Raw genomic sequence first — 19,643 nt, 5'->3', positions numbered from 1 at the left:
GGGAGCAAATGGGTCAAAGCTGCTTCCCCAGGCACTGAGCATCACTGGCACCTGGGGAATGAGCCTGAAGATTGGTGGGATAGATTTGTCTTTGTATAGAATCAATCACTTGGCTGCCCATCAAGGGAAGATCCCGACGCTGTGGGCTCTGCACTTGAGTTTACTGCCCTTGGCTGCTTCAAGAGCCTTCAGGGATAAGGTCTCTAGAGAAACCACTCTGAGCAATATGTTTTTCTGAAACATCAAAGAAACCCACTCCTGAAGAGCATAAGCACTACACAGAGAGTTCATTTATTCATAAAAAAGGGTGATTTGTCAGGACCCCAGAGGCAGTGTCCCTGAGTGGTAGAGAACCGTGGACTTGAAAGTCATATAGACCTGACCAGCCTCTCACAAACTGGTAACTTTGGGCAAGTCTCTCAACCTCTCTGTGCATCCATTTCCGCATCTGTGTTATAAGGAAAATATAAGGATAGCGACTTTGTGGAGTTGTTCTTAGGAGTAACTGTAATTTATGCAAAATGCCTAATTGAGCTCATAATAAATGCTTAATAAATGGCAGTTATTTTTAGTATCTGTTTGAGTAGATCAGTTTTACTTCCAGCTCTAAGAATTACTTTTTTTTTTTTTTTTAAACTCTGAGGTCTGTTGCCCTTTTGGAATTCCAAGTAGTTAGAAAGCACCAATTGCCGAGAAGCACTTCAGCCCTGGGATAGAAAAGGCTTTCCTCTTATGTACTGAGGTGGGGGTGGGGGTGGGGACGGTTGAACCTCCCCGTTTGCTTCTCCACCAGCTGCAAAGGAAGCCTGTAGCCTTGGCAGAGGATAGTCCCAGCCCTGTCCTGACTGCCACAGCCAACCTGTCTTGGTGCTGCCTGATGTTCCCCAGATGGCCCTTGGGTTCTGGAGGGCCACCCCACTTGTGTAATGACATAAAGAGGACTGTCCACAGGGTTCCTCGTGCAGGGTGCCTCCCCAGCCTGGCACCTGGCTCTGTGTCAGCTTTTCTGGCTCCCCACACAGAGCCTCGAGGGATATATACTGGCCTGGGGTCCTCAACATCACGCTTAGGAGGGGTAGTGGGAGCAGCCCCACTATGACAGCAGGACCAGGGCCAGGGTGGAAGACTAGGCCCAGCTGGGGCACACAGCAGGGTCAGCTTCTCTAGCGGAAGGCTCGCATCTGTGCCTCTCAGGCTCCGGAGGCCAGCAGAATAGGGACAGAGGGATCTCACTGTGAGTTCCTGCTGCCCTGGGAAAGGTATTTAGACCAGCTCTTTCTCCTTCTTCTCCTCCTCCTCTTTCTTCTCCCTTTTCTCCCTCTTCCTCCCCTCTCCCCTTCCTTCTTCCTCTCCTCCCTCTTCTCCTTCTCCTCCTCCTCCTTCTCCTCCTCCTTTCTTCTCCCTTTTCTCCCTCTTGCTTTTCCTCCCCTCTCTCCCCTTCCTTCTTCTTCTCCTTCCTCTTCTCCTTCTCCCACTCCTCCTCCTCCTTCTTCCTTTTTACCAGAAAGTAGAGCATCAGAGAGGCTGGACTTGATTTTGATTCCAAGTTCAAGGCTGCCTGGGGTTAGAACCAGCTGAGCGATTCCAAGAGAGGAGGAGGAGGTACAGGGACATTCCTATATTACTGAGGGTGGCCCGAACATTCATACACATGTAGTGCATATGATAAATAGACATTTGTGACACACACAAGGCACTTGTGTATTAGCATGTTCAAGAAACCTCTTTTCCAGAGGCAGGTTGGCTGCCAGCCCACATAGGAGGTCCGTGGCCCACATACAGACCAGGAAATGGGTTTTCCACATCCAGGAAACATTTATGGCATCTAAGGAGTTGTTCTATAGACCTGTCCCCCTCTGGGTTTAAGGCGGAAATGGCCTGGACCTGTGACCTGGCCGCAGAGGCCCTGTAAGGGCAGGCGCCCTGGCCTGGGCCCAGTCGGAGAGCTGCTGTCCCCAGGCTTGGTGCTGAGAATGGTCGGTCCTGAGGTTGGGATGGAGGATGAGGCCATTTCTGAGGCCTGTACCTGGTGTGGAGAAAGGAGGGGGAGGAGGGGGGATGGAAACAGCTGAGGCAGGGGAGCAGTTCGGAGTTTTCAATTTTTAATAATTTAGACTGTGACTGGAGGAAAAAAATTTCTGGTAAATTATTCTATTTAGAAATATATAATGAGGGCACTGGGGTGGGTCTGTCACTTGAGCGTCAGACTTCGGCTCAGGCCATGATCTCACGGTTTGTGAGTTTGAGCCCCGCATCAGACTCTCTGCTGTCAGAGCCTGGAGACTGCTTTAGATCCTCTGTCTCCCTGTCTCTGCCCCTCCCCAGCTTGTACTCTCCCTCTCTCTCAAAAATAAACATTAAAAAAATTTTTTTAAAGAAATATATAATTATAACCCTATTTGGAGGTGTCATTGTCTTGCTTCTGCTCCCAGCCCTTCAGGGAGCTTTGATCTCTGTTACCTCACCCCTTGCTGTCTTATGGTGTAGGTGGCATAGCTCAGATTCATGTGCTGCCTACTTAACCCAGATACCCCTCTTTGCTGCCCCAGGGCCTCCTCCCCTTCACCCATCTGGTTGGAGAGTTTTGGAGTACCCTGTTACCTTTCATGGCCGATTTCGTTCCCAGTTTGCCAGGAAAAGAGATAATCCCCTTGGGAGTTGGGGAGGAGAAGAGGAAAGCTGGAATCCTTGTCACCTTATAGCCTTTGGTAGCAGTTTTCTCAGTGAGGAGGAAGAACCTGAGCGAGGAATTGGCAAGAAACTTTGGGGCGGAGGTATATATCTTTAAGCCATGGGATCATTTCTCCTTAATGAAACCTTTTTATCTCCCAGACTAAACAGGGCCAAGGAGGAATGCGTATCTGGGAATTGCTAGCAGCTCCTATATTTTTTTTTATTAAAAAAATACTTTTAATGTTTATTTATTTTTGAGAGAGAGAGAAAGAGAGAGACAGAGTGCGAGCAGGGGAGGGGCAGAGAGAGAGGGAGACACAGAATCCCAAGCAGGCTCCAGGCTCCGAGCTGTCAGCGCAAAGTCCAACGCAGGGCTCGAACTCATGGACCTCAAGATCATGACCTGAGCCGAAGTCAGATGCTTAACCAACTGAGCCACCCAATTGGCTATTTTTTTTTTTTATTTAAAAATTGCACAGGAAGTGCTTAATGTAGAAAACTTAGGAAGTATGGATGATGAAAAAGCAAAACCCCAGGACACTCATAATTTTACCACCCAGCAGTGAGACTGGAAATGTTTTGAAGTAAATTCCTCCAGATCTTTTCCTATGTATAAAGATTGTTTGGGGTTCCTGGGGGGGCTCAGTCAGTTGAGCATCCAACTCTTGATTTCGGCTCAGGTCATGATCTCATGGCTGTGAGATGGAGCCCCCTGTCAACCTCTGCGGGGGTTGGGGGGGTGCTGGGACATGTAACCTCCTTGGGATTCTCTCTTGCCTTCTACCTCTGCCCCTCCCCTGTGCCCTGGCATACATGTGCATGCATGCTCTCTCTCTCTCACTCCCTCTCTTTAAAAAAAAAAAAAAAAAAAAACTTTTAAAAATGGGACCCAACTGTACCTACTGTCTCATAATCTGTCCCTTTTTTTATTTAAAAGTATATAGGAACATCTTTCCTTGGCAACAGCCGTATTTTTATGCCATCATTTAAAAAAGTCACATAGTATTTCATTGTATGGATAGAACTATAACTTATTTTATCAATTATTTATTATTAGAAATGTAATTTGTTTTCAGGTTTTTTTGTTATTCCAGTTTTCCAGTTGTGCTTCTAGATGAGGTTTGTTGTTGTTGTTGTTGTTGTTGTTGTTCTTTGTTGTTTTGTTCTGTTTTGCATATTCTTACTTCCTTAGGATGAATTCCCAGCCCAGATGGAACTGTAGAGACTACAGACACACACCTTTTAAGGCTTGTGATCCCTCTCACTACATTACAAATCAGAAAAATTGTGCCAATTTATCCTTCACCACCAGTGTTCGTCTATCTGTGCACACATCTCCGGTGTTATTTTTTGCCTTTAATATCTGATATGCAAAACGTTATTTCATTTACTTTGATTACTATTTAGGCTGAACATTTTAATATGTTTATTAACATTTTGAGTTTCTTTTATGTCTTTGTGCCTTTTTCTATTGAGGTATTTATCTTTTCTTACTGTTTTACAAGATTCTTCTTCTGTCGAGAGCATTATTAACCTTCATTTTGTTTGGTAAATGTTGCATATAGTAGCTTTACTACTTCATTATTTGCATTTGGTTTTATGACCTTTTTTGACATGAAGATATACATTTTTAAAGTAATAAACATACTAATATTTATTTTGGGACTATCTTTTGATCTATGCTTTGAAAGACTTCTACTTCTACATTACATAAACATCCATCTAAGTGTTCTAGTGATTTATTTAACATTTAAATCTTTGGGGTGGCCAGTAGGTTAAGCGACTGACTTCAGCTCAGGTCATGATCTCATGGTTTGTGAATTTGAGCCCCACATTGGGCTCTGTGCTGACAGCTTGGAGCCTGGAGCCTGCTTTGGATTCTGTGCCTCCCTCTCTCTCTGCCCCTCCCCTGCTCATGCTCTGTCTCTCCTTCAAAAATAAATAAACATTTAAAAAATTTAAAAACAACATTTAAATTTTTTAAGTGTCCACAGTTTATTTCTGTGTGTCATAAGTATGGTATTTTAAAAATTTTAGTTAAAATTTTTTTATCCTAGCATCTTATTGGACAATCTATCTTTACTTCCTTAATATGAAATTTCACCTACATTCTACATGTATTTATAATACATTTCATATAAGCACTGGCACACTTAATGAAGACACTTAAAATTGTTTCTTGCCTTTATAATACTTTCTACTGACCTATCTATTCTGATGCTTCATCCACCCTTTTTAAAGTTTTTATTTAAATTGCAGTTAGTTAATATACAGTGTGATATTAGTTTCAGGTGTACAATATAGTGATTCAACAATTCCATACCTTACCCAGTGCTCCTCAGGAGAAGTGCCTTCCTTAATCCCCATCACCTACTTCACCCATCCCCCCACCCCACCCCACCCCACTCTGGGACCCATCAATTTGTTCTTTATAGTGGAGAGTCTGTTTCTTGGTTTGCCTCTCTCATTTCCCTTTGCTCATTTGTTTTGTTTCTTAAATTCCACAAGTGAAATCATATGGTATTTGTCTTCTCTGACTTATTTTCGCTTAGCATAATACTCTCCGGTTCCATCTATGTTGTTGCAAATAGCAAGATTTCTTCTTTTTTATGGCCGAGCAATCTTTATATATATATATATATATATATATATATATATATATATATACACATACCTGTATATATATATATATATGTACACATATCTGTATATATACATATGTACATATCTGTACATATATACATATGTATATACATATATACACACATATATACGTATATACACATGTATGTATACATGTGTATATACGTATATATGTGTGTGTGTGTGTGTGTGTGTGTGTGTGTGTGTGTATCGATTCATCAAACGATGGACACTTGGACTGTTTCCATAATTTGGCTATGGTAGATAATGCTGCTATAAACATCAAGGTGCATGTATCCCTTTGAATTAGTATTTTTGTATTCTTTGGGTAAATACCTGGTAGCACAATTACTGGATCATAGGATTTTATTTTTAACTTTTTGAGGAACCTCCATACTGTTTTCCGGAATGGCTGCACCAGTCTGCATTCTGACCAACAGTGCATGAGGGTTCCCCTTTCTCCATCACATCCTTGCCAACGCTTGTTGTTTCTTATTTTTATTTTAGCCATTCTGATAGGTATGAGATGGTATCTCATTGTAGTTTTGATTTGCATTTCCTTGCATCGTCCACACTTTTTAAATTATTGTAGCTTAATTTTAATATCTAATTTTTAATTTTTCTTGGCTTTTCTCAAATGTTGATTCTTCCAGATGAGAGATCGAGAATCAATTATGCCCTTGGTATTTTTACTGGAATGGTGTTAAGAGATTAACTTGGAAAGATTTACATTGTAAAGTAGTACATTTTTCTATCAATTCTTGTCTGTTTGTTTCCTTTAGTTTGTTTCCTTTCCTTTTCTGTTGGTAGATCCTATACATTTCTTACTAATTACTCCTATCATTTTACATTTTTATTGACATATTTAATGGAATGGGGTTTTTTTCGTTATATTTTCTAATTGTAAATTGCTTATGTACGTGAGGACTCTTGATTTTTATACATTGATTTTGTAACTGGAAAGGAAACATGCTGTCTTCCGGTTTTTCCTTTGGTGGGTTTGTGCCAAAGGCGTGTTTGACCTAATTTAAGGCTATTTAATTTCCTTCTGGATCTGGGCCACAGCTCCTCCCTGTCATTCCCTGCGGTTGTAGCATAGAATTTGGGAAAAGAATGGACGGCAAAATTGGCTTCTTGTCAGCTGCCTCCTAAGGATGGGCATGTTGTGAAACAGATGCCCACCTCATTCTTTCCCTGCTGCGAACCCAGCCATTTGGATGCCCAGGAAGAAGTGACTTACCATCTAGTGAAAAATAGGTACACGCACCAAAGCTGAGGCAGGCAGAGAGATCATGGAGGAGGCAGTGTTTAGATTAAATTTTGTGCCAACCCTGGGAACTCTCAGGAAACACTTAAGGGCCTATAAATGCCATACGCTTGGCATCTGGGGTAGCGGGAGGCATCTGAGGTGGTTTTTACTGTGGTTCAAAGGCAGGGCTGGATCAACTTCTTTTCTCATCGTGTTAGAGATACTGGGGTCAGGCAAGTGGATGGGCTCCAGGATGGTGGGGTTGCCGCTGTGTGCTCTTTTAAGAAGGATACAGACGTGTTAATATTCAAAACTCAAGGCAGAAAAGAAAAACTGGCTGTCCTCATTTTTATGTCTGAAGCAAACACATTTGAAAATGTTTGTGGATAGTGGTAAGGAGTCCCATCAGGTTTTACACATTCTACTTTGGTTAAATGTAAAGATTAACAATGCCATTTCTCCCTGATGTTTAGCGCTTGGGGTTATCTCCCAGTGATGAACCCCCTTTCAACCCTCCTACCCTTGCACCTCTCCCCTCCACAGTACATCCCCGCCCCCCGCCCACCCTTGCTCTCTGGTCTTTCCTGCATGGGCTGCATGCTGGAGAAGACAGCCCCAAAGGTACTCTAGAGGTCAGCCAGCAGAGGGACAGGGGCTGGAGTGGTTAGGGAAAGAGGGATGGGGGAGGGGGACATGGCTATGGAGGGCTGGAGTGGGGAGGGAAATTTAGAACTCTTACTTCGGGCAGCGCCCAAATAAGCCTTGCCTGCATTTTTCCGGTGCCTTGCTCCGAGAGTCCCTCTAGTGGGAGGTGGGAACATTGCTGTAGTTCTGGTAGCCCTACAAAGGCCACCTCCTTATGATGTGGACTTTTATCCACCTGGCCTGAAAGGTGCAGGCAGCCATGTGCCCAGACCTTATCTGGTGCCCAAACCAGGTGATTTTCTCTATTCCCTTCCTTTTACCACCAGAACCCAATGGAAACCCATGTTGTTGTCCCAGTCTTCCGAGGAGGGAAACGCCACAGCCTTCGTTGGTTGTTTTACTCCAGTGTTTTGTACCATCTTGTTCCCAGAATGTTCTAGCCTAGTCTTCTTGCAAAATAAAACCGTCATCCTGAGGCGTGACTTAGGCAATGTGGAGAACAGACACCTTTTTTTTCTTTTCTTTTTTTTTTTTGGAGAACCCTTTAGCGATTTGAAAGATTATTAAGCTTGCCTTTGAACTTTTGCCGGCAGAATTAAGTAAAAATCGTATTTGTAAAGTGACCGGTGTGATGCTTGGCACAGAGTAAAATCATGTTGTTTGTTTTTATTGCTATTATTTATACTATTATTTTTAGATGATTCGTAGATCACACCCAGTTTTCAATATTATTTAAGTTTTTATGTCAACTGGAGGTAGAGAAGTGTTCCAATAAGGACAGAAAGGGAACGTATTTCCCTCACCCTTCCTGTTTGAAAGGCAAAGGTAGTATAAGCCAAAGGCCATCATATATTATTTGGGGTGGGTCTAGAGGCTCACTACCCCCTCTAAACTCTAAAATCTTTGAGGGCAAGTATGGCATCTTAGTCACATTTGTAATCTCGCTTACCTAGCAGAGGGCTGATTCACTAAATGCTTGTAAAGAAAGGAAGAGAGGAAAAAGCTGTTGTGACATCTTGACATCTCAGCTTTGGAAGGGACACTAAGATCCCTATATAGAAAATGGTCTTCTAGCTTCTCTGCCAACTAGTGATTCTTGTTTGAATGCTCCTACTGCCTGAAAGCTCTTTTTTGAGGGCTTCCAGAGGGGTCAACTCTAATTAGTAGGACTATTTTTTCTATTGAGATAGCATCTGCTTCCCTTAACTTTTACCCATTAGTCTCATGCCTGTCCGTTCAAACTATGCAGAGCAAATTTAGTCCTTCCAGATAACGGTCCTACAGATATTTGAAGATAGCTCTCAATCCTTACTTCCTTCTGCCAAATCTAGAACTTGCTTCAGAAAAGCTGTAGGAAATTCTGTGTCAGTCATAATGGGTTATTAAAAGAAGCAAAGCAAGTTGGCCCTAATCTTGGAGGTTTAAATTAGCATGGTCCTTTCTGACCCCTGCCTGAGGGCCAGGGTCTATTCCCTGGGTCAGAAGACCACGGCGTGATCTCTGAGTTTCTGTTCCAGGTCAGTCCAATAACGTGTGCAAACCATTCACCTTTACCTTAGGGCCATATAGCTTCATGGTCAAGGGCGCAGGCTCTAGAGCCAGATTGCCTGGGTTTGTATCTTGGCCCTGCCAGTTAGTTAGTGAAACTCTCTCTCTGGTTTGAGTGCCCTCATGTGCAGTGTGGGGTTAATACCCCCTACCTCACAGGGGCTTAAGTGGGTCAGTTGATATAAAGCACTGAGCACAGTGCCTCGCATATAGTAAGCACTATGTGAACATTAGCCCTTACTGTCATTATTAAAACTGTAGCCCTTCTTGCTCATGCTGTGGAGAGAATTTTGCATAAAATTCCGCATTAGCCTCGCGCAATATCCTGTGTGTACTTCTTGGTGTCTTTGGCACTCACCAGACTGTTGCCACAGTGCCTGGCATATTGGAGGAATGGTTGTTTGACCAATGAAAAGCCCTGGGTTTTTGGTGCTTACCAGCTGTGAGACTTTGGACAAGTCACTTGACTCCTCACGGCTTGAATGTGTCTATGTGGAATGTGGGAATAATACATACCTCTCTGGGTTTTGCAAGGATTAAGGGAGATGATGTAGGTGAAGGTCTATGGGAAAGAGGGAAGTCCTAGAAAAAGAGCCTTACTCCCTGAGGGCCGGATCAAGTCTTGTAACTTACTCTCCTTCAGAATCTCCACAATGCCTTACAGATAGTAAGCGATTCTAAGTTCTGGACTGGTTGTGTAGATGAATGGATGGTTGGATGGATGAATGAACTGAATTGAATGGTTGGGCATATACCATTGTACTGTTTAATCTTTCATGTTAATGAGCTCTGTTTCACCCCCACTCCCATGACTGTGAGTCCTTAAGGACCAGGGGCATGCCCTCAAAGGCTCCATTCTTCATACTCTAGCCTCAGACAACAGGCAGCCAAGGGGCTGGGTGAGTCGGAGTGGTCAGCAGCTGGGGTGGATTGTGTGAGCTCCAGAATCCTCCGCCCCTGCTTTCCACCAGGTGGCAGGGCACTACCTGTCTGAGCCTTGTCTTCAGCACCTTCCTTCTCTGTCCACCAGGTGGCGGGGCAGGCTTTGTAGCCCATCTTGCACTGTTGTCTGGAAGGGGGCCCCCTCCTCCTGGGCAAAAGCCACCGGAAAAGCCTCCCCAGGCTGTAGGTGCTCCCAGAGATCTCCTGCTTCCCTCCCCATCTAGAGCCAGCCGATACTTCTGCTGCCCTGTGGGGGCGATGGAGCGAGTTTCTCAGTGGCCTGTGCGTGCAGCCTGTCAGAGATTGTACCACGTTGCTCCTCAGAGTGGTGTCTAGAATACAGCCTGATGGGAGCAGGCCCTCACTGCAGGTTAGTTGAATGGAGATCTCCTTGTGTGGATGGTCGATTGGTGCTCTAGCTTTGGAAGTACCGCTTCTCCTTTTCCAGCCTTCCTTCCTCCTTCCCAATCCCTGCAAGTTGTGGAGGGAAGCTACTGCTGTCTCTTTGGCCCTTCCTCCTCTGCGCTGATCTACCTGATTCCTGACTTCACAGGCCTGGGAGGAAGGCTAGTCCTGGGGCAGGCTTGCAGGGCTGGACGCAGGACGAGTTCTCCTGGGCTCTTCTCTGGGGAGGCCATTCAAATTCTGGGCTGTTTCTACACTCTTGGGGCTCCAGGTCCCAGCTGTCCCCCTCACCCAGCCCTCTCAGCTCGGGGCCCAGCCCCACTGGGTTCCTTTCTTTTTGTATTCTGTCAACAGCTTGCTTCTAGCTTTGTACTCTCACGTCCCCCTCCTAACTTCTTCCCGGGGAATCTGATAGACAGAATCCTGGGCCTGACCCTGGTATTCCATCCAGGTATTTCATCAGAGTGGAAAGCCATCAGACGAAGACTGTCGTGCCTGGTAGGAAAGCAGAGGTATTTCACCCGGTGACCTTGGGGGCCAATAAAGCCTCCTCCCCACTGGATCAAAGTGCTGGGAGGACTTGAGTGACCATGCAGCCCTGTTTTCCTTTTATAGGTGAGGAAATAAATGCCAGGGTTGAAAATTTTTCCAAAGCTACATGATAGGTTGGTGGCTGACTCCTGACTGGAGCTCAGGCCTTCCTCATCTCTGGTGGGGCCTGGCTTTTGAAAGACCTTAAGTCACCAGCCTCTCCTTATATGCATGTCTGCTCCTCCTCGCACTAGGTCCCCAACTGTCTTCTGGGCCCACCTCCTACACGACAGCAGCACCTTCATCAGCTTTTGTTCTCTGACCTAGTGGGAGGGCACCTTTAGCCATAGCGCCCTTTGTGGACCGCAGGATGTGGAAGGAGAGGAAAGGGTCTTGCTTTTTATCTTCAGTAGAGAAATTCCCCTGACCCAATGTGTGTGATCTGTTTCCTGAGCCTGCCTGAATGAGCTTCTATTCCTCTGCCCATGGGAAACATTTCTTGGGCCTCTACTTTGTGCCCAGCCCTGAGCAGGACATGAGATCAGCGGTCCCTGGAGATGCCTGGATTCTAGGGAGGACACTGACTGTAAATAGCTTCTGTGGCTCCCATGATCCTTGACCCCAGCACCACCCTGAGCTTCCTCCTCCCTCCAGGCTCTGCCATTCACCGTATCCCTGTGGGCTGGAAGTACGGAGGCCCCTCACACATTGCCCATGGGACTGACATCTCAGGTCTCCTGCCACCCTGGGGGGTTACCTCTCAAAGCAAAGGGCATTGGAGAATCTATTCACCTGGAGCCACTGGGGAGGGCCGGGCGCTCTGCACGACCCCATCTCCTCCCAGGCCTCCTTCTGAGCAGCTCTCATAGTCTCCTGCCCTCCATTAGGGATGGAGGAAGGGCCACTTGCCCTCTGCCTGAGCAGCTGTGCTCTGAGCTTCCTTTCCTGAGTACTTAGGAATTTTCTTTTTTCTGTTTTTTTAAGTTTATTTGTTTTGAGAGCGAGAGAACAAGCACAAGCGGGGTAGGAGCAGAGAGAGAGAGAGAGAGAGAGAGAGAGAGAGAGAGAGAATCCCAAGCAGGTTCCACACTGTCAGTGCAGAGCCCGTCTCAGGGCTCTATCTCACAAATCATGAGATCATGACCTGAGTCAAAATCAAGAGTTGGATGCTTAACCAACTGAGCCACCCAGGTGCCCCAATTAGGGAATTTTCTTTTACTTTTCTGCTTACAGCCCCTCGGTGGCTCTCCACACTGTTTTCCAGGGCCTCCTGCTTGCCTTTCCAGCCCCTCCTGGCATTCTGTCACCATCACTGGCCACGCTGAACCTCCCTTCCCTCCTTGTTGAAGCCACATGCTCTCTCACTTCTAGGCTGTTGCATGTACTGGTCCCTTTTTATAAACTCTCCTCCTCCCCTTTTCTTCCCCATTGCCTTTGCTGGCTAATTCATAGCACTCCTTGGAGCTCATCTTAGAAATCTCTCCTCCATGAGAGCTACCCAGCTCCCTAAGCCTAGGTCCTCTGTTCGTACCTCTCTGATGGCACTAGTCAGACTGAGTTATAATTATTTGTGTACTAATATGTCTTCCTTACCAAAGTGCCATCTCCTTAAGGCAAGGGGCCAAGGTTTTGGTTTTGGTTTTGAATTTCATGGAGGTCTCCTCAGTTTCCAGCGCCACATAATAGGTGCTCAGAATAGCTTTGTGGTGGGGTGCCTGGGGGGCTCAGTCAGTTAAGCATCTGACTTCAGCTCAGGTCATGATCTCGCAGTTTGTGGGTTCAAGCCCCGCATTGGGCTCTGTGCTGACAACTCAGAGCCTGGAGGCTGCTTCAGATTCTTTGTCTCCTTTTCTCTGTCCCTCCCCTGCTTGTGCTCTCTCTCTCAGAAATAAACATTAAAATTTTTTTTTTAAAAACCACAATAGCTTTGTGGAATATGGTATGAGCTGACAGGTAGATGAGGAACAGGTAGGCCTTCCTTGGAGAACTTCTTTCCATTCCTGACCTGGATTGTCTGGGTCTTTAGGTACTTTACTCCTGTATTTTTGGCAGTTGATGTTCTGTGGGCAGAGAGCATTCATTCATTTGTTCAGTAAGTCTTACAGAGTCCCTCCCTTTGTGCCAAGCACCAGGCTAGCACTGGGACGTAACAGTAAATAAGACAGATGTGGTCCCTAAACTCATGGAGCTTATATCCTAGTGGAGGAAACAGAAAATAAACAAGCAAATACGAAAACAACACAATTACGTATTGTGATTGGTCCTGGAAAGGAAATACGTAGGCTGGTTTGGGTGCTGTGATGATCACAGGAGGGGCCATGCTCCCAGAACTCTCTCCCCTGGGGACTAGTAACCCTCTTCCTCTGCAGAAGCCTTGAGCCCCACACTCACACCTCTGCTGAGTTGACCTCAGAGTCATTCTTTCCCCCGCAAGAGCTATGCTGACAAGCACTCCTAGGAGCTTTTCCTTTTAGCACTGACTGCGTCTGGGGTGAAGGGCTCCCTGGGGTGGGAAGGGGATGTGTCTGGGCAAAAAGGATAACCCCTGGCTTTGCTGCAGGGGGCGCTGGATTCATCGGCAGAAGCACAGTCCTTCCATCGGGGTCTGGCTGGGGGAAACGTTGAGTCCCTGACCACGTACAGGAGCATCAGCAGGACTGGTGGGGTGGCATGAAAGCCATAGCCTCCTGGTGGCCCCTGGAGCAGCTGCTGCCGGCGCTGTCCAGAAGCATCGTGTTGCCGCCTTGGGCCCAGGTCGGGCAGGGGAATGCAATGGCTCTGGACCTGTCGGAGCTGTTGGCTCTGGGTCTTCCAGCTGTGCTGGCATGGGCTGTCTTCTCCTCCAAACAGCTGTTTACCTTTTTGGAAAACCCGTGGCTTTGGTTCGGGTGAACCCACATGAAAAGTTGGGGTATCCCTCCGGGGTGCTCTCCCCTGGCCTGGAGAGTAGTGAGCTGTCTAGCCCTCTGGATCACTTGGGGTCTTGGAGGGGAGCACATGCTGGCCCGTGTCCAGGGAAAAAGGAACTTTGTGCATGTGGGGAGGCCAGAGGAGCGGCCTGACCACGTGGGGTTAACCAGGTGATGGCAGAGCTCTTGCCCCAGGGCAGCGCTGACGTGCCTCCTGCCACCGACATTCATAGGGCCCCGCATCAAGGCACCTTTGTTTCCCGTCAGCCAGGAGAGTGGATGCCAACTGCAGGTTAGAGGCTCCTGCTGGCCTGATGCCGGAAGTGCCACTCTCTCCCAGGAGACACAGTGGTGTCTCTGACATTCAGACACAAACCATCCTTCCTGGCATAAGCGTGGCCTCTACTGGCTCAGGATAGATGGGCTGTGCTTTGAGGTGGGGGCCCTCCCTACTCCCTGGTCTGGATGGGACCCAGCCCATTCCCCAGCTTCATTGATTGAATGAAGCGGGAGCAGAGAAATCGAGGTCCCATAACTTTTGGAGGCCCCTCTGATTCAAGGGTCTACCTCCAGCCTTTGTCTTTTGGTCCTGTCCACAAATGTCTGTGCCCAGAGACCTGGTACGCACGCCCTGAGCGTGCATGTGACAGTGTTTGTGCCTCAGAGAAAGGGCATGTTTATGGTAGTGTTTGGAAACGTGATTGCGAGCGCATGTGCTCATGATTATATGCGTCTCAGCCTCAAGGGGATTTGTGTCCCTTGAGGCTCTGAGTGCCTCTGTGAATAAGACCAGGCTGGCATGTATGTTTATGACAGTCTGGTGTGGGCACCCACATCTATGCGTGTCTTTGTTTCTGTGTGTGACTAACCACACATTCTCTCTGGGGCTGCTTCTCTAGGCCAGGAAAGGGATACGTGGTAGATTCCCAAGAGACTAGGGTACACAGTAGAGGGCTAGTTTGGGAACTAGAGTTTATCATCATTTTCCAGTGCCTTTCCTTGATCTTCTTTTCTTCTCTTTTCCTTGATCTTCTTTTCTTCTCTTTTCCTTGCTCTCACACTCTCGTCTTGGCCTGAAGGTATAAGGGGGAAGAGAAGACCCTAAAAAGGCTTTGTGATCAATGCCCCTGCCAAATCTGGGGGCCAGGCATGGCTGGGCTTGTCCAAGAGTCAGAGAAGTGAGAAACTGGGCAGCACCGAAAGAGATATTACAGTTCCTGGAACAGAGCTGCCTTTTTTCCCCCTTGTTCTTTTTTCCTGGCTTGGAAATAATAGGTCTTCAATCTGAGATTAGGAGAAAAGGAAACAACCAGAAAAGGAACCAGTTTGAACAAAGACACGTTGCTGAACATGAACAACACCCCGTCTTGCGATCGAGTATTCTTACCTAGATGTGGTTCTGCTTGCTGGGGTGGGGGTTGGGGGGGCAGGGAGCGGTGGGGGCATTCAAGTCCCCCCTCACAAGTGGGCTTAGGGAGAGGCAGGACAGCAAACAAGATAAGAGAGTAGGCTCTGAAGTCAGGCAGACCTGTTGTTTATCAGCCAGACTTCACCTCTCTGAGTCTCAGCTTCCTCTTCTGTGACCTATAGGGTGGTTTGTGAGGATCAATCGGGAACATACACGTCTAGTGTTTGGCACAGTGCCTAGAACGTAGTAAGCATAAATGATACATACATGTATAGGGCTTAGGGCGCAGTTCTTTCCATATATCAGGATCATAGGCATGAAGATGAGGAGGATTTTCAGGGACATAGATCTGAACAGTCTGCAGAAGTAACCCTCTAGATCAAAAGATGCCAGCAGAGGGGCTCGGTTGGTTGAGGATCAGACTCTTGATTTCAGCTCGATCATGATCTCATGGATTCATGGGACTGAGCCCCGCATCAGTCTCTGCACTGACAGCACGGAGCCTGGTTGGGATTCTCCCTCTCCCTCTCTCTCTGTGCCTCTCCTGCTCGTGCACTCTCGCTCTCTCTCTCTCTCTCTCTCTCTCAAAAATAAATAAATAAATAAATAAATAAATAAATAAATAAAACTTTTTTAAAAATGCCAGCAGAAATGCCAACCTGGTTGAGATGGGGATGGGTTCACTCACAGGGGCTGGTGCCTATTTGTCCACACAAGTACATGTGTGTATGCACATGTGTGTGTGTCTGCACCCGTGTGTTGTAGGGTTTAGAAGGCAAAGAGAAAACATGTGGCCCCAGCCCAGCAAAGGCTCTGAAGATGCAAAAGCAATAAGATACAGAAGGAGGAAAGATACTCGTGGCGTTTGTTTGTTTGCTTGGTTTTTTTTATTTTTTGATACGGGTGTTTTTAAAGTAAGGATATGGCCTCGAGATATCTCCAGATTACCCTAAGCAGTGGCTGTACATCTATCATGTCAGGTTGTTGAGCAGTTTAGGTATGCCTGGAGACTGCTGTTTCAGATCTGTTTCACAGAGGCCCAAGTGTTTTGCTTATCTGGAAATCGTTGGTTGGTTTATTCATTTATTTACCCTCTTTTCGTTCATTTGATGGTTGTGGAGCCCCTTGTGTTTATACTATGTCCATCATGGCAGGCATGGACCTACAGTGAAAGAAACTGTTGAGATCGAACATGGAGAAGAGAAATCTGAGGGGGAGCCCAAAAATAACCTTCTAGTCCATAGGGGGCTCTTATATGACTCCATCCTGCCTATGGAGCAGAGAAGTTGTATGTTTATTTTTTTTTAAGTGTATTTATTTATTTTGAGAGGGAGTGAGAGAGTGCAAGTCAGGGAGGAACAGAGAGAGGGAGAGAGAGAGAATCCCAAGCAGGCCCCAGGCTGTCAGCAGAGAGCCTGAGGTGGGGCCCGAACCCATGAACCATGAGATAATGACCTGAGCCAAAATCAAGAGTTGGGCACTTAACCGACTGAGTCACCCAGGCACGTCCCCCCACCCTTTTTTTAAAATGAGAAGTTGTATGTTTAAACCGCAGCAGGAAGGATTCAGGCTAGATCTGAATTCAACATGGTTAGGCATAGTCAGATGCTCCATTTGTTCGGATCCGGCCTGCCTGGGGCAAGTGGTGGAGTAGGTGACCTCTTGAGGACGCTGGGCTTCCAGAATATTCTACCGGCTTGGTGGCTGACTTACACTAAGACCTTGGGCAGATGACTAAGCACTAATGAGCCTCGGTTTCCTTCTCTGTTAAATAGTGATGAGAGTGTTTCCTTTCAGTTCCTCCCTGCTTTCCAGGGCTTGGGAAGGTCAAGGAGGCCACCTCTGTAAAGTTGCTTAGATTTCTGAGGAAGAGGCCCCTGTTTCTAACTCCAGGGAGTTTCTGTGAGCTGACTGCCCTGGCTAGGCCCACACCCCACACTGAATCCATGTGCTCCCCTCACTGCCCAGGATTCCCAGAGCGCAATCAGGGGTCACTCTCCATTTCCCCCAAGTCTTTGTGCCCCATAGGAGCTGATTCTTCTGGAGATGACAAGTGACTTACCTCCTCCACTTCTTACTAGTGCTGTGACCCCTGCCTAGAATGCTCTCCCCAGTCTTCTCCTACTGTTTCCCATTCCGTCCTGCCTGTTTCAAGCCTGCTGGTTTTTGGCCAGCCCTTCTCCAATTGGAGGTTCAGTTTTTTCCTCCTCCAACCTCCATAGCTGTCTCCGAAATAGGGTTCCTCTTTCCACGCTTGCTTTAGCTCTTCCCAATTCTGGCACCCATGTCTGCCACATGATATGCTATTGGGGCTTAGTAGCATTAACAGAAGGAAGGACAATCGGGAATTGGACTTGTGCACAGCAGGAGCTTGAGGAGATCGGATAAGGGTCCCAGGAGGTCAAGGACTAGTTCTTGGGGCCAGAGAGACAGAGTGGAAGCGGCAGGCAGGTAGCCCTTGCTGCCAGCGCCTCGTGCCATCCAGTGACCTGTTGCTCTTTGGACTGGTGAGGAAAGCCAGAGCTTTGGTAAAGGGGAGGCACTTTGGGAGGCCAGATGGCATTTGCCTAGGGCTGCCTTGGCCCTGAGTCATCCTGGGATCTAGGAGGATGAGTGTGCGTGTCCCCAGGCCATTGCTAAGGTTGGGACAGAGGCTATTGCAGAGGCTTCCTGGAAGTGGACTGAACTGCCAGGCAGAGAGCTCTTCGTTCAGGCGGCTGGGGATAGCAGTTGCTCTTTGGTTTCACCAGCCCCCCTTCCACCTCCAGTCCCCAGAGGGACCAAGGGGCCAACCCCAATCTAGAAACCAAACTGGTGATACAAAACAGGAGTGGCCCGCAGGACCTTCTGGAGGGGGCTTATTTATGAAAGCTTCCCTTCCCTGGTCAGCCTCCCATTAGAAGCTCCCCAAGGGGAGGAAGAGACCGGCAGCATCTGACCAGATATGGAGGTCACAGAGTGAGTCCAGCCCATGCTGACTGGCCCTTCTGCATCTCTGTCCCTTAGCTGGTGAGAGAGGGAGGACCTGGCCTTGGAGAATGTTTTATTCTTCTGGCCGCTTCAGCCTCAGACCATGGCTTCCACATGTTTCTAAGTAGGCTTGATTGTCCTCTCGAGCGATGTGTCACACACATCCCGGAGTCCTGGCAGAAGGGGAGGAGGGGGGCCGTCCTGAGGGTGAGGGAGGCGAGGATTCCCGGGGAGACAGGGCAGTAGGGGTTCAACCCAGAGAGAGGACACCCTGCGGGAAGCTTGCTCACAACAGATGCATTAAGATAGTAGGGCAGGTGAGGGCACCAGCCAGGGCTCCCTCTTCTCCCCAAACCACAGCCCCACTCAGCCCCCCCCACTGGCAAGGCCTAGAACCGTAAACAGCCTGAGTCAGAGCTGGGCACCGGCTTACGAGCGTGTTGCTTCTGTCATTAGCTGTAATAGCAGCATCTCACCCCGCTGCTGCTGCCTTTCATCCAAGCCTCTCAAAGAACTTGACAGAACAGCAAAGGGTTCTATTATCCCCGTATTACTAATGGAGAAACCAAGGCCCAGACGAGCCTGGCAACTTTTTCAGGGTTAAATGGAGGAGCTGTCAGGAGGTTAAAAATGGGCAGGTTCTGTCCCACCTAGGTAGTAGGTTCTGGGTTCTTAGGTATCCACTTGTTTATTCTTCCATAAGTTGCAGATATTGAACAGATAACAGTGGTAATAATAGCTACAACTTAAATCGCGCTTATTGTGAACCTGAGGATGGAGGTGCAGGTGCTATTTCCGTGTACAGAAGAGGAAACTGAGTCACAGGGAGGTTGGGTAACTTGCAGGTCAGACAGCAAGTGATAGCATCAGAATTCAAACCCCAGAAGCCTGGTGCCAGAGTTTTAACCTCAAAAAGATATTACCATTCTAGACTGTACCTAGGGCAGCCCATTTGTGCCAAGGCAGAACTCCAACCTCAGCTCTGAGGAGAGGAGAGCCCCTGTCCCCTTCTGTATCACCTTAGGGGCAATTGGTCTGGGGACTGACGTCCCAGGAGCCTTGGCCTGAGCCATGGTTATAGAGATGTCGTGGAGGAGGTTCCCGATTTGACCTTGCTCTGGTGAATCAGAGACTGGGACCTACAGAAAGGGGTGCAGCATCACCAACCCCTACACATCCTCCCTCGATGCCAGCTGTCCAGGAGTTGGGGAGGGTGGGGGTCAGAGCTACCTGGGACAGTGGTGGGTACAACGAGTGTGTTCTTTGATGAGAGTCAGCCACCCTCCCCTTCCCAGATAGGGAAGGAGTCTTTGTCCCTGTCTCCAACCCTCTCCTCTACAATGCCCACCTTATTCTCAGGGACGTGCATGGCCCAAGCACAGCCACAGATGGCTTCTTGTTCCAGAGACTCTGCCCCAGTCTTCCCTGCAGCATTTCTGGGAATGGGGGTGACTGCTAGGTAAAAGCCAGCCTGGGATCTACTTCTGCAAGAGCTCGCTGCAGGGCCTAAGGCAAGTTATTTAAGCCCTCCAGTGGGCCTCTGTTTCCTCACCTGTGAAATGAGGATGTTAATCTAGTGCTGTGCCTGGCAGCTTGGTTCTTGGATGCCTAGAAGAGAAAGTCTCTGGAGAGATGCCTGGGTACCTTGCAGACATGAGTAGTGGGCGGAGGTGGGGGCAGGAAATCCTGGGAGATTGTGCTAGGCGAGGCCGCTGGCCAT

At 47.7% G+C, this 19,643-nt stretch overlaps 1 protein-coding gene across 5 annotated transcripts in view; it reads left to right on the top strand.

Annotated features, from left to right (window-relative positions):
• The window catches only part of NRG2 (neuregulin 2), a 185,235-nt gene that overhangs the window by 63,252 nt on the left and 102,340 nt on the right, over positions 1-19,643 (top strand). The gene's annotated exons all lie outside the window — the stretch shown is intronic.

This window comes from Lynx canadensis, chromosome A1 (assembly GCF_007474595.2).
Source record: "Lynx canadensis isolate LIC74 chromosome A1, mLynCan4.pri.v2, whole genome shotgun sequence".
Classification (NCBI taxonomy): domain Eukaryota; kingdom Metazoa; phylum Chordata; class Mammalia; order Carnivora; family Felidae; genus Lynx; species Lynx canadensis.
The sequence above is the reverse complement of the archived record's forward strand: the minus strand, read 5'-3'. Positions and strand labels throughout refer to the sequence as shown.